This window comes from Nannospalax galili, unplaced genomic scaffold (assembly GCF_000622305.1).
Source record: "Nannospalax galili isolate Female #2095 unplaced genomic scaffold, S.galili_v1.0 scaffold362, whole genome shotgun sequence".
Taxonomy (NCBI): domain Eukaryota; kingdom Metazoa; phylum Chordata; class Mammalia; order Rodentia; family Spalacidae; genus Nannospalax; species Nannospalax galili.
The window spans coordinates 166,962-181,950 of record NW_008348785.1 but is presented as its reverse complement, the minus strand read 5'-3'; the positions used below and the strand labels follow the sequence as shown (position 1 = coordinate 181,950).

At 47.8% G+C, this 14,989-nt stretch overlaps 1 non-coding gene across 1 annotated transcript; it reads left to right on the top strand.

The window, feature by feature from the left end:
- The first annotated feature begins 1,079 nt into the window (after positions 1-1,079).
- Positions 1,080-1,221, top strand: LOC115072494. The gene has a single exon (XR_003851552.1). It is a non-coding gene; the product is annotated as a small nucleolar RNA SNORA67 (small nucleolar RNA).
- The last annotated feature ends 13,768 nt before the right edge of the window (positions 1,222-14,989 follow it).

Sequence of the window (14,989 nt, the reverse complement as noted above, 5' to 3'; positions counted from 1 at the left end):
CAAAAACAAAAACAAGAATAAAGTAACAGTTCATAAAAAGGCCGTACTGCATTCCCCAGTTTGTATGAACTGTGGAACATATGTGATTCATAATCTGATTTTCCCCACCTGTCACAAAGTGTGACTTTTCGGTTCATTTTAAAGATTAATTTTAAACATAAATCAGTCCTTAAAAAATGTAGAGTGAGATTCAAAATCATCTTTCAGTTCACTTCTATTTTAATAGTGAGATTAACAGACCTGCCCAAGATTCAAATTTTTCCCTTTTGCTCATTTAATATCTTAGAATTAAATATTTATTATTAATATTAATGAAAACTTTAAAAATGATTAATTAGACTTAAATCACAATCAAGTCAATTTTTTCCAAATTAAAATGTGATGCTAAAACAAACACTTATCACTCCTTTCAGCTCATAATGTAATTACAGAGACAGTCAACCTGCTATTTATCTAGACTATCCACTCAACCATATTATAAACCATTAATTCTTAGGAAAAGCACAGTTGCCAACCACTGTTGGCTTGTGCTTGAGCAGTTAAGATACATTCTTTGCTCCTCTACCCCCTGTAATGGCAGATGATAGTGATGAAATTTCTGACATCTGTTGCCTTTAACTGCAGTGCAATTACGGAATGACTGAGCCATTTCAGGAAACCAGCACAAAGTAAAGCTCTCACAGGGCTCTCTCTCTCTCTCTCTCTCTCTCTCTCTCTCTCTCTCTCTCTCTCTCTCTCTCGTTGGTGTGTGCATTTGTGTGTTTATGTGTTCGTATATGTATGTGTGTAGGTCAGAAGTTAATACTGAATGTCTTCTTCAATCACTCGCCACCTTATGTTTTGAGACAAGGTCTCTTACTGAACCTAGAGCTCATCAATTGGGCTCTGCTGGCTGATCAGCTGGCCCCAGTCATTCGCCTGTCCCGCCTCCCCAGCACTGAAATGACAGACACATGCACCCAGCTTTTCACATGAGTTCTGGAGATCCGAATAAGCCATCTCCCAGCCCCAAGTCTTGGGAAATTCTGAAAGTACCATGTGCAACCTAAAACATTTTGCTTCCTTGAACAGCAGATGATATCCAAGGTGATTCCCTCTCCAAGGGGCCAACTAGTGTCCTTGTCAAGAACGTAGCAACTTGGAAGAGATCTTGGCATGTCTGAGGTCTTTGGGGAGCAAGGGCTGCATATCTCCTTTCCCTCTCTTTGGTTGCCTACATGTATGCTAAGTCAGCCTGGGTAGATTGTGGGTAGAGTGTATCCTCACTGAAAGGGTGCTTTAAAAAAAAACAAACAAACCTGGGACTGGAGAGATGGCTTAGTGGTTAAGAGCATTGTCTGCTCTTGCAGAGGACCCAGGTTCAATTCCCAGCACCCACATGGCAGCTAACAACTGTTTGCAACTCCAGTTCTAGGGGATCCGACGCCCTCTTCTGATCTCTGTGGGCATTGTACATGAGTGCACCTACCTAAATGCAAGCAATACACTCATATACTTAAAATTAAAAATAATAATACATTTTTTTTAAAAAGCAGATGACTTACAAAGAGAGGCCAGTGGAAAGAGGGTTACGGAGCTAAAGTGTCCCAAGTCTCGGAATCTCTCAAACCTTCCCTTCCCAAGGTCTCTTCCTGAACGGGGGCTTCACAGAGAAGCATTACAGATATAATCAAAATTGATAGGCATGAGGATAGCATAAACAAGGACAAAAGATCGAGACCAGGAGTGGGATGGGAGTGCATCTGGGAGGCTCAGTACGTGAGCCACTATGTTTTATAACAACACACAAAATGACCTAGTGTGATGGTCCAGCACCCCAAAAGGGGAGGCAGGCGGATCAGGAGTTTGAGCCTGGACTACATAGGCAAACCCCTCATCTCAAAAACAAAACAAAACAAAAAAGAGAAAACTCAGAGAGTGGAAAGTTTTTCTGATCATGGTCTAATTGCAAAGTCCAGGAAAAATGAATTTACTTAATAAATTTCACTCAAACATGAATAAAAAACAAATGTTGATATCTGTGCTGGATACCTTTAGTGTCAGCTTGGCACACATGGGTAGAGGGAGCCTCAACTGAGGAATTGTCTCCATTGGACTGGCCTGTGGCCATGTCTGTGGGGCATTTTCTTGATTGCTGAGTGATGTGGGAGGGCTCAGCCCACTGTGTGTGGTGCCATCCCTGGGCAGGTGGGCCTGGGTTGTATAAGAAAATAGGCTGAGCATGGGCCAGAGGAGCAAACCTGTAAGCAGTGTTCCTCCATGACCCGTGCTCCAGCTCCTGCCTCCAGTTTCCTGCCCTGAGTTCCTACCTTGGGCAGTTCCTTAGTGATGAACTGTGACCTGAGAGATGTAAGCCAAATAAACCCCTTCCTCTCCAAGTTGGTATTGGTCAGAGTGTTTTGTTGCAGCAATTGAAAGCAAACTAGAACACCATATTCCACACAAAAGGGCCATGCCTAAGACAAAAAGAAGAAGGGCAATATAAACACGCTTGTAGTTAATTCCTGAAGGGCAGCAAGGAATGACCACAGGACACACCAAAATTAGCAAGGCATCTCAAAATTGACTAAAATGATACAGTATGTGGGCTGACCAGCCTTTAGAAAAGCTCAGAATGAGATAGCAGAACTCATGCAAGAATTAGGAGTCAGAGAGTGGAGAGATGGCTCAGCGGTTAAGAGCACTGGCTGCTCTTGCAGAAGACCTGGGTTAGAATACCAGCACCCACATGGTGGCTAATAACCAGGATCCAATGTCCTCTTCTGTCCTCTGCAGGCATTGCACGACACAGGTGCACTTGCATACATGCACACAATACAGGCTTACATATAAAATAAAGCAAAAAAGAAGGATTAGGACTCAGAAAAGTTTCTCTCACAACTGAGGACCTAATCAGGTGTTCAAGGGTAAATAACAAAAAGGACTTTCTGAAAAGAAACTGAAGATTCATAAAAGAAAATATGTTTAAGGTGAAAAGAATGAAAAATAGTTTTTAAAGAGTTGAGAAGGGAAACAAGATTTGAAGATGGACAGAGAAGATTAAGCATGCAGAACAGGGTTCCCTGAAGAAGACCATCAAAGCCAAGGAAGAAAACAAATATTAAAAACATAACTCAAGGAAAACTCCCTGGAATAAACAAAAGAGATGTGAAACTGTTTATTGAGAGAGCTCATTGCTGCTCAGAGATTGCTGCCTCTGAATGACCATCAGCAAGGCGCTGTCCAGTGAAACTGCCAAGTTGAAAACAAAGAAAAACAGAAGCTTTGAGTATCTTGAAAAAAGGAACATGGGTGGGGCTGGAGAGATGGTTCAGAGGTTAAGAGAACTGGCTGCTCTTGCAGAGGACCAGGGTTCAAGTCCCAGCACTCACATGACAGCTAACAACTGTCCATAACTCCAGTTTCAGGGGCTCCAATGCTCTCTTCTGGCCTCCATGGACATTGCACAACATGGTGCATTTGCATACATTCAGGCTTAATACTCATGCACATAAATAGAAAAATAAAAGCTGGCACAGTGGCACCTTTAATCCCAGCACTCAGGAGGCAGAGGCAACTGGATCTCTGTGAGATCAAGGCCAGCCTGGTATACATAGTGAGTTCCAGGACAGCTGGGTCTGCAGGGAGACCTTGTCTCAAAAGATAAATAAACAAATAAATAGGATCATGGGATTTAGAATAGAAGGACAGTTCACTAATCCCTACAGGGTTTTGCCTGCAATGCCTCCTGCTAGGATGAGATGGAGCACACACTTATTCTCCAGGAGAAGAATGGTAAGCCAATATGTTTTTGCTATTTATGAGCATGTAAAATTATTTAATGACAGTATTCCTGAAATTACACATCTGTGGGAACATCCCCAGAGTCCTACAAGATTTGTTTGGGGGAGTGGCAAGTAACAGAGAAAAGCTCACTTGAATACCTGGAAACAGGTGATAATCCATGGGTTTTATACCCAGCAAAACTGCCTTTCAAAAATGCAGATAAATTACTGTGACCCTACAAGATTAGCGCTGTCAATAAGCTCTTCCCGAGGGATGCAACAGAGGACGAACTTCAGACTCCAAACTGATCAGAGGCATCAACCCAAGGATTGGCAGTCGGCATGAAATTTACCTTTACCTGTTTTCATTACTTTTCTTAATGCTGTGACAAACAGAAACAACTGAAGGAAAAAACGTTCATTTTGGCTCATGGTTTCAAAGGCTCACAATCCCTCACAGTGAGGCAGATATTCAGAGTTTGTGACAGGGGAAGCATGTGGCAGACTCCTCACAAGGCAGCAGAGATGACAGCCAGCAACAAGAAGCAGGTGTAATCTGCAAGACCTGCCCCTAGTGACCCACTTCTAACTACACCCCATACCCTAAAGTTTCCACAGCCTTCCAAAACTGTGCTATCAGCCGGGGACTGAATGTTCAAGCACATGAGTCTATGGGGGATCTTTCATATTCAAACCATAACGTTACCTAAGGACAAAGTGAGGGCAGAGAGAGAGGGGCAGGCACGGGGGGTAGCCGTGGAGTATAGTCTTCCACCACAAGCCCAGACAAGTCTTCCTTGAGATGCACAGAAGGGACGGGGTGAGGAAAATGTGCTCAAAACAGTCTTCAGTGTGCTCACTGTAGTATTCTGAGACTGCCTTGTGTTCCATATGTAAAATTATAGAGCATATTAGGCAGGGTTGTCTGGAGGGACAGACAGAGTGAATGCTATGAAGTGGGATTTACTAGAATGGTTGACATTATAGGAGCCGGACAGTCCAACAACAGTATGCTGGAGAGCCTGAACCCTGATAGCTGCTCAGTCCACGAAGCTGCACGCCTCAGCTGTCCCATCCAGTGCTTAAGGCCTGGAAGACTCCTAGAGAGTCGCTGGTATTCAGTCCATGTTGGAAGCCTGAAGGAACTAGAGTCCGATGGCAGCAGAGGATCACAGCAGCTGCAACAACAGCAATGGACACATGGCCAGGGAGATGCAAAGGTGGGCGGGCAGCGAGCTGCTCAGTCCACGAAGCTGCACGCCTCAGCTGTCCCATCCAGTGCTTAAGGCCTGGAAGACTCCTAGAGAGTCGCTGGTATTCAGTCCATGTTGGAAGCCTGAAGGAACTAGAGTCCGATGGCAGCAGAGGATCACAGCAGCGGCAACAACAGCAATGGACACATGGTCAGGGAGATGCAAAGGTGGGTGGGCAGCATTGCTCTCTTTGGACCCCCTATCTCTGGACTGCACACTGGAAAGTGTTGCCCATTTGGAGGGCAGGTCTTCTCCCCTCAGCTAATCCTCCCTGGAAACACCCTCAGAGACACCCCAGAGGTGTCTCTCCGAAGTGATTCTCCCTCCCACCAAGTCGGCAATCCAGACCTACCATCACACAGAGTGTATTCATTCTTTCGTCCCCTGGGTCCTTGAGCGTAAGGACTATCAGTATTAAAAGAAAGAAAAAGCACATGGACAACAGGAAAGGGTGGAGAAGATGTTATTCCAACATGGAACCTGCATTAGAAGGTCAGTGTGAATGAAGGAAAATTGTTTCTTCTCTCTAACAACTGGAAAGGTCTAAAGGAATAACTCATCCAAGACTGGGGTGAGCTCAGTATGTGAGTTCCCGGCCTTTGCCAAAAGCACTGTCCCACTGTGGAACCAAACAGTTGAAAGGAGTATCAAAATACATTCCAAATAATACAAGCAAAAGAAATGATGGGACTAAAACAGCTCATCAATGTAACAGTAAAGGCAGTTAAGCCCCACAGTCTGCTGGCTTCACAGCATCACATGGAAACAGAGAGGGAACTGGCTGTGTGCAGAGGGACCAGGGCAGAGGAGACCTCACCCATAGTAACCCTTTCTCATCGGACATGGATTTCTTGGGTGGTATCCTGTGATCTAACAGCCCCCAAACCCTATCTCATTGAATTTTCACAACCTCAGCATCAACAGACTGGTGCCCCAGTTTCCAACACATGAACCTTGGGAAGACAACACATCCACACCAGAGTATGGTGATACTGGGTGATAAAAGTATGTAAAAAAGCTTAATAAACCAGCCAAGGATGGTGGCACATGGCTGTAACACCAGCACTTGGAGGGTGAAGTAAACGGAGCACTGTAAGTTCAAGGCCAGTCAGAGCTACATAGTTCTAGGTAACAAGAAAGTACAAATGGTTCTTACGGACTGGAGACGGGGCTGTGACTGGAGCAGGCAGGTGGAAGGGCATTCTGGGGTGGCTGGTAGTGATGCATATCTGAACTTGGCTCTGTTTTGTTACAATTCATGAGATCATACATTTGATTGTGACAGTTTCTGTATTTATTTTGCAATAAAAAGCTTTAGGACCAAAACACAAACAGGAGGCCACCCCAGAGGATAGTTTCCAATTAGAAAGCTGAAATCTCGCCTCTCTCATGTTCTTGTCTACACTTTATGAAATGACTGTAGAAGACAAAGAAGAAAAAAACCCCAGAGCCTGTGTCCCTTAAGGAACGAGCACAGACGCTCTGAGTGTTTGCTCCATGGCTCTGTGTGGCTTTTCCAGGTTTCAGAACAAGACCCCCACACACGGTACCTTCCCTTAGGACAAGGGCTCAATAATGCTTCTTCAACAGAACAAAGACTTACTTCTGGGCTGGAGAGATGGCTCTGACTGAGTGCACTAGTACCCGAGTTTGGGTCCCCAGAATCCATGCAGAAAACTGGGTGTGGAGGTGTGTCCCTGTGATCCCAGTGATGGTGAGATGGGAGTGGAGATAGGCAGATTCCTGAAAGCTCAATGGCCGGGTAGCCTGGCCTGTGGGGCGAAGCTCCAGGACACTGAGGCACCCTGTCTCAGACAAAAGGTAGAAAGCACTCGAGGAACCAGGGTCATCCTCTGACCTGCACATGTATGCTTTGTATGCATGTACCTGCACTCCCACACATCAACCTGTGTGAGGACACGTGTATTCATACAAGCACACAAAGGCTTACTTCTCTATCATCTGCTTAGAAAAACAATCTGAGATTCTTTCATGTCCCTGGGGAAGGGCAGCCCCACTTGGTTACTAAAGGTCGCCACTGCAGATTGGCCTGGAGTTAGCCAAGTAGAGTCTGCTTGGATGGATGAATGATTCCAGGCAGGGTTGAGTGAGTGAGACTTTAGGCTCCCAGAGATCACAGCTCTGCCCAAGCTCCACCCTCCTGCCCTGGCATTGGGGTCCTTCTACCTCACCTTCTTTGGGAGCTTCCAGCGTAGGAATTTGGCAAATTCCTCAAGGTGGTAGATCTCGAACGTCGTTTCTCCATTTGGGTCCCACCACTGAGGCTGAAAGCGGAACTGCGGGAGAAGCCGTAAATCAGGGAGGCTTGGCGCAGCTCAGTCTGCCTCATGTGGATCTACACCTGCCAAATGGGTACTGCGGCGCTCATCTGTGTGACTCCTGCCCAGGCTGCCATTCCCCAGCTGCTGCGAGTGTGCAAGGGAGCACAAAAACTCAGTAACAGTTGCTGGCCGGGGAGACGGCTCAGTTGGTAAAGTGCTGTGCAAGCATAAGGACCTGAATTCAGGCCTCAGAACGTACATTAAAGAAGCCAGGACTCTGCTTGGGGCCCCCTCAGTTCTAGGTGTTTTTGCAGTTCTCTGTGTCTTCATCATTTTGGTCCCCGTTCCAATGTCATCATTTCCCATGGGTTTTTCTGAAGGCCCCTGTGAACAGTGTGTACATAGGGCTGAGGGTTTGGCATAGACGCAGAGCGCTTGCCTAGCACTGCCTGAAACCAAGTGTGCATGGGTTGCCCAGCATCCGTCCCCCAACACTCACAGACGGGGCTCCACCTCCGTACAGTTCATTGTCTCTTACTGCTGAGGTCCAACTGAACTGCTTCCTGCCCACTGAAGGGGGTAAGACCTCAGTGCAGAGCTTGCCACTCACATGCTGAGCCTGCAGACTTGGCCAGGCTCCAAGGATTAGAGAGATCGGAGGTTGAGGGAGCTCCTGACACTCGCCTGTCACCCTCCCATTTTCTCAAGTCCTTTGAGTTAATGACCTTACAAAGCTAGGAAGGGATGGGAGTGCTGTTTGGCCAGGCCCTCTGCCAGTCCCCGCTTTTCTTTGTCCTTGTCCAGGGACCCAGAGCCCTGTCTTTACAACTGTGCTTGCTCAGGTTCCCTAGAGGTCCAGCTGGATGTTTGGGGTGCAGGGAGCACAAGGTGGTCTACAGGAAAGGGGTGGAAGCAGCCGGTAAGGAAACCCCAGCACGAGAAGCAAGAACTAACATCTCTGTTTTCCATCCTAGAGAGCAGAAACATTACTCTGCAGGCTGGTAGATGGACCAGTCAGAGCTAGAACAACCACAGAGGATTCAGTTGAGTATAGATGCCCTCAGGGCTGCTGACACCCAGCATCCTCCGTGTCCTCCTTATGAAGGGACAGCCTGTGCTCTTCCCTGAACGGAGAATAAGAAGGAATCAGAGGACATCCCACACCAGGGGTTGTGGGTAAGTTCCAGAGCTTTCCCAGCCTGCCAGCTTTCCATCTTAGCCATGGGGGCACCTGGTGTCTGTCCAAGGGGAACACAGAGACCTGGCTTTCCTCCTGCCTACCTAAGGAGCCCCATGGTGGCTTAAGGCAACCCTGCAGCCCTCTGGCTCATGGCCATTGCTCAGCTCAAAGGACCAGATGAAGGGAAACCCCTTTCCCCGCAGAATCCCCCCGCCACTAGGCAACTCCTCTTCCAGTCACAGGGGAGCCCCCGATCTGCCTCCATACAGGAAATCCCCTTCAAGTGGTGCTGTTTTTGAAGAATTCTTCCATTCCTATTTTCAATGCCCCAAAAGAGAAGAAAATCAAGGATCCTAAAATACACCAGGAGCACCTGTTTCTTAAAACAGCTTTATTCTCTTGATTATACAAAGGAAAAAAAAATGGGATTCATCCAAAATAGGAATTCTACGTATATTGTGACAGTAAAAGAAGTTTGAAAATGTAATTTTAGGACAACATCAAAAGTAGGCAGTCAAGGCTGGAGAGACGGCTCAGAGGTTAAAAGCACATCCTAAAATACACCAGGAGCACCTGTTTCTTAAAACAGCTTTATTCTCTTGATTATACAAAGGAAAAAAAAATGGGATTCATCCAAAATAGGAATTCTACGTATATTGTGACAGTAAAAGAAGTTTGAAAATGTAATTTTAGGACAACATCAAAAGTAGGCAGTCAAGGCTGGAGAGACGGCTCAGAGGTTAAAAGCACATCTGCTCTTGCAGAGGACCTGGGTTTGGTTCCCAGCACCCACACGGCAGCTAATAACTATCTGTAATTCCAGTTTCAAGATCTGTAACTCCTGTTCCAGGGTCTCCATCGCCCTCTTCAGGCATCTGAGGGTACTGCACACATAGGTGCACTTACATACATGCAGGCAAAACATTCATATACATAAAAATAAAATAAAATTTAAAAGTAAAAGCATCCAGTTCATTTTAACAAAAACAACCAGGCAGTTGTGAGTAAGTCTTGGAAGGCATCCACAGACCCACTTGGAGGGAAGTCTTTGTACCTTTGTTCAGGTGAAGTATGGTACAGGCAGAAAGAACTCATGTCCTGCCCAGGCAGGAGCCAAACCTTGCAGGATGGACCTGGTCTCTTACCTGTAGACAGGTCAGGGGGGACCAGGAGATGGCTCTGTAACTCTCATCATGTCCAGCATGCACTTTATCCTTAAAATTCCCCTGCTTCTGCCTGCTCCTAAGAGAATCCAGAAACACGCGGAACAACCTCATGTGCTGGTGCTTCAGCTCTTGTGCCATGCAGCAAGCAGCAGGTGCCAGAAAGAAGCACAAAAGCAGGGTTTTCTTCTTCCGAGCCCAAGGAGTCCCACAGTGGCTAAAGCCAGCCTGGAAGCTCACCTGGCCCTTGGGGTGCTCAGCTTAGCCTGGACTGGAGGTGCCTCCCAGAGCACCCCCACCTTGTGAACGACCACCTCAGGAACTGCAGCAACTGCAGGGACTTGCAGCTGTGCACACAGTCATATATGTGCATACACATGCATATGCACACACATGCAGGCACACACAGCTCTGCACTGCCCAGGCTATGAGTTAGTCCTACCCCAAATCACTGGAAAAAGGTTATTTATAAAAAAGTAGAGTTTAGGTAGCACGTGGCATTTGCTGGTCTCTGCTGCCCTGGCAGAGCCGATGCGTCCTCCACAGGGGCCCTTCTCTGCCCACCTCATCCAGTCATTCCCACCTCATTCATTCATTCATTCATTCATTCCCTCTGCAGCACTGTTATCTAAGTGGGACCATGACATTCTCCCCTGAAACATGCTTTCGGTTAGCAGTTCCTCCCTGGTACTTCTCTGACCTTTTTCTCGTGGTCATCATTGTGTCCCCAGACCTGCAGAGTCTTGCATGCGGTCTGCCATGTACAGTGACCGACTGGCCACCTTGAGTTAGGTCCTGTGTGCTTCAGGCCATTCTGTGCATCTGGAGGTTCCTGTGGCCTGGCCCCTAAATGACTTCCTCATTGCCTGTGGTTCTAGTTCTTGGGTGAGGGCCAAGCAGGGATAGTGTGCTCACTACCTGTACTTGGCCGCCTATCCCAGCTCCACCACTGAGCTTGGCTTCTCCAGTGCCTCTCAGACCATTTCAGGCCCAGGCAGAGCAACCAGGGAAGATAGTGTTCAGCCTCGGGCTTGTCTACAAATCTGTCTGAAAGTCGCTGGCTTGTCGTGTTCTGGGAAAGGGTCCAGGATTGGGTCTTCCATAATATCTGGCTTCAGGTGGCAGGTGAAGCTTCAGAAAGGAAGTCACTGGGATTGGTCCCTGCTCTGTCACTCAGCCAAACCCCTGTATAGGCGGGGCAGCAGGTAGTGAGGGCAGGGGACATGTGCTTGGATCATGCTGAAAGTTCATGGTTCCTATAGCACTTGGGAGGGTGGGTGCGTTCACTCACTCATTCAACAAACGTCTTCTGTGCTCTGACTCTGTTAGTGACAACACTAGTTAACACCGAGCACTTGTTATTTCAAGGCAGTGCGTGTGATGCCTCCCCTTACATATATATGGGAGGCTGTAATTAAATAAGTTAATACATGAACTCAATAAGTCTACCTGGTTTTGTTCATTTGTTTTTGTTTTCTGGGGACAGGGCTTCGTGTGGCTATGTAGCTAAGGCTAGCCTTGAACCCCTGATACTCCTGCTTCAACCTTCCAAGTGCTGCGGTTACAGATGTGCGCCACCACACCTGGCTGGTACTGCTCTTACTTGTATCAGCGTCAGGCTCTAGAGATGACAGGCAGATGCCCTGACAGCCTCTGGGGAGATCAGGTGATTAGAGGACACAGAACAGGGGGGAGGCATCTGTGCACACTACAGAGGGAAGACTGACCTGACAGCCTCTGGGGAGATCAGGTGATTAGAGGACACAGAACAGGGGGGAAGGCATCTGTGCACACTACAGAGGGAAGACTGACTTCCAAGTGAGTGGGGCATTACACCTCTTGCCCTTTGACCCTGACCAAGAAGAGGTTAGCATCACCTGAAGGGGCAAAGACAAATCCTCCTGCACTAGGCAGGGCTGCAATACAGGCGCTCAAGGTACCAGCAAGGTTACGTTTGCCTGTAGGCAAGGGTCATGAGTGGGTGGTGAACTGTGAGGTCAGGAGGTAGACTCTGAAATGGGCTTGGGTCCAGTCCACAGCTGGGCCAGACTCTCCATCCTGTCATGGCCCTGGGATACTGTCTATATTTGATTTCACTCTGAAGATACACACCACAGATTCAAATCATAGCAAACTATTCCAGTGAGTGTGTTTAATCTGTACGTGTCAGATGTTAAAGACTTCCCAAAACTATTCCAGATTTTCCTCTCTGTTGCCCATCTTTCCTGTTGCTACCAGGAAGCTCCCTAAAGAGCACGGATTCATATGGTCCTCCCTGGGGCTTGGAGGTGGATGTCTCAGCCCTTTGCTCTCCAGCCCCATATCCTGCTTTCTACCCAGTTTTTCTCTAGCCAGGGCACTGAGCACTTTGCCAACCTGAGCCATTTCTCACGCAGTCCCCTCTATTTGGAACGTCACCACCGTGCCCCACCTTCGCCCTCAGATATCACCTGTGTCCACTGTCTCTGGTCCCTCCAGCTGCTGTGGCCCACTTTTTCCCCTGGACGTGCTGAAGCCCAGGCTCATGTCAGCTGATGGGCAGTGCTGCACGTTTCTGACTTACAGACGCTTGGCTGTCACCCCTGAGCCTGCCCACAGCGGTCAGGACACTGGGTGGCCTGAAGGCTGACAGGGATTCTTCAGGCAAAGAAAGCAGAGTGGGAGACTCAGACGAAGTGTCAGAGGACATTCTGAGTCCCCCAAGACGGCAGTCCTCAGGGAAGACCCGTGCCCATCCCAAGCACTGGTTCATACTTGTTCTGTGTGTACTGTACAGGGACTGTCCTACAGATCAAATGGTAGTGTTGAGAAATAACTTTACATAAAAAAGGAAGCGTGGATCAGGACTGGCTGAGCAGCTTCCCTAAAGGGCTGCCTTAATGGCTTGGTGGTTGTTTATAGAGGTGACCTCATCGCAGAAGAGGAAACTGCTAGGACAGACAGCAGAAGGCAACAGTGCCCCTGAGGGCTTCTCCAGCTTTATCCTCCTGGCTCTGCCTCCTGGTGAGGATGAGTGACAGCTGGAGGCCTCTGAAACTCTAGGGAAAGCCCAAGGGGAGCAAGAGGGACCATCAGCGTGTCCCTGAGCCCTTGCTACAGGCCAAGAAGCATTTGTTGACTCTTTCCAATCAGTCTACTGAGGTAAGAATGACTATTACCTTCATGCTTCAAGACAGGAAGCATAGGGGTTGGGGCTATAGCTCAGTTAGTAGAGTGCTAGCCTAGCATGCACAAAGCCCTGGGTTCAAACTCCAGCACCGCATAGACCAGGTAGGGTGCTGCATGCCTGTAATGGCAGCATGTGGGAGGCAGAGGCAGGGGAATGAGAAGTTCAGGGCCATCCTTCACTATGTAGGCAGTTTGAGGTCAACCTGGATACATGAGATCCTAGCTCACAAACAGACAGAAGAGAAGGAAAAGATTGGATATTGAAGCAAAGACAGATGAAGCCCCTGGGTCTCGCTATCAAGAGCACGGGCAGCTGAACCTGGAGTCCTGTCCATACCTGTCTGACCAAAGCCTGAAATCCTTGTAGTTTTTTTAAAAAATATTTTATTTATTATTTTTATTTTATGTGTATGAGTGTATTGCCTGCATGTACATAAGTGTGCCTGTGTCATGCAAAGCCCAAGGATGTCAGAAGAAGGTGTCAGGTCCCTTGGAAATGGAGTTTATGGACGTTGTCAGCCATCATGTGGGTGTTGGGAATTGAACCCGGGTTCTCTGCAAGAGCAGCCAGTGCTCTTAACCACTGAGCCATCTCTCTAGTCCAGCAGTCTTTTCTTAAAATTGTTAGTACATAAACCCAGTTCAAACTTCTTTTTTATGAAATCACCTATCTCTATGGCTATCAGAACAGAAAAGCCCAGGGAACACAGTAGTTTTTCTCTAGATGCAATAAAACACCAATGGGGCATTGGGAGGTCAGTTTATTCCATGCCTGGGCCAGAGCCATGGCCTTCATGACTGGCTGGATCTGGGCCCTGTGACTGCCCTAAAGGTGTTGGGAGGGTTTTGTTCGTCTTCCCAGCTGTCATAATGAAATACCATAGACTGGGCATTTACTGTCTGCAGCCCCACAGTAAGGTGTCAGAGGGCCGCATTTTTCTGAGGCCCCGCCTTGTTTGCACTGGCCTTTTTCTTGCTGTGTCCTTACAGTCCTTTTCCTATGCAAATGTCCCCAATATGTCAGCATTCACTTTTTTTTTTTTTTTTGAGACAGGGTCTCCCTGTAGTCCCAGCTGGCCTGGAAATCAGAGATCCGCCTGCCTCTGCCTCCTGAGTGCTGGGATTAAAGGCATGTGCCACCACGCCGGGCAGGGTTCACATTTTATAAGGGTCTTGCTGTGTCCTTACAGTCCTTTTCCTATGCAAATGTCCCCAATATGTCAGCATTCACTTTTTTTTTTTTTTTTGAGACAGGGTCTCCCTGTAGTCCCAGCTGGCCTGGAAATCAGAGATCCGCCTGCCTCTGCCTCCTGAGTGCTGGGATTAAAGGCATGTGCCACCATGCCGGGCAAGGTTCACATTTTATAAGGACACTTGTCAGGTTCGATTAGAGTTCACCTTAAGGACCTCATTTTATCTAATCCCCTCTTTAAAGACCTCATTTCCAAAATCAGTGACATTCCCAAGTTTGGAGAGTTATGAGGTTCAGGAAACACAATTTAGCCCAGAACAGTGAGGCTCCACAGGACAATCGGATTGGTTACCGGAAGGAGGAGCTGGGGATGGACAAGCCCAACCCGTGCTGTGAGATACCCACCAAGCCCCCTTCCCATGGCTGAGGACAGGTCCTGTGAGGCAAGAGCTTTGTGTCCTGACTCACTGTAGAGGGAAGAGGCTGCAGGAATACCATCATCTGCAGCTGGCATGAGCCCTGCGGGATCGTCTCCCCAGGGCCGGTGATGACCGCTCCAGTTAGTGAGCACGGAGGTGGGCATCATCTTGTTCCCTTTTCTTTTATTTGAGGACACACACAACATATTTGTAATTTTGTTTTTAGTTTTTTTCTGCTCATTCCACGACCTGATTTCTGCATGGTTCTGACCTGTTCACCCCGTCCCATCGAAGTTGCTTGGACTCAGGCTCATTCCCAGAGTTTGCATCTACGTTTTATGACTTCGACTGACACCCTGTGTGTGAGGGGATTGTCCCACACCGGTTGCAGAAGATGCGCCATCCCCGAGAACACGTCCCCAAGGGTCCTTGTGTTCTTTCTGTGGCTGGCGGGCCTCCTGACCTTGCTCAGTCCACACAGCACGGCTCAGTCCACACAGCACGGCTCAGTCCACACAGCATGGCTCAGTCCGCATTCAGCCAAATTCTACACTTCTTTCCCTTCTCT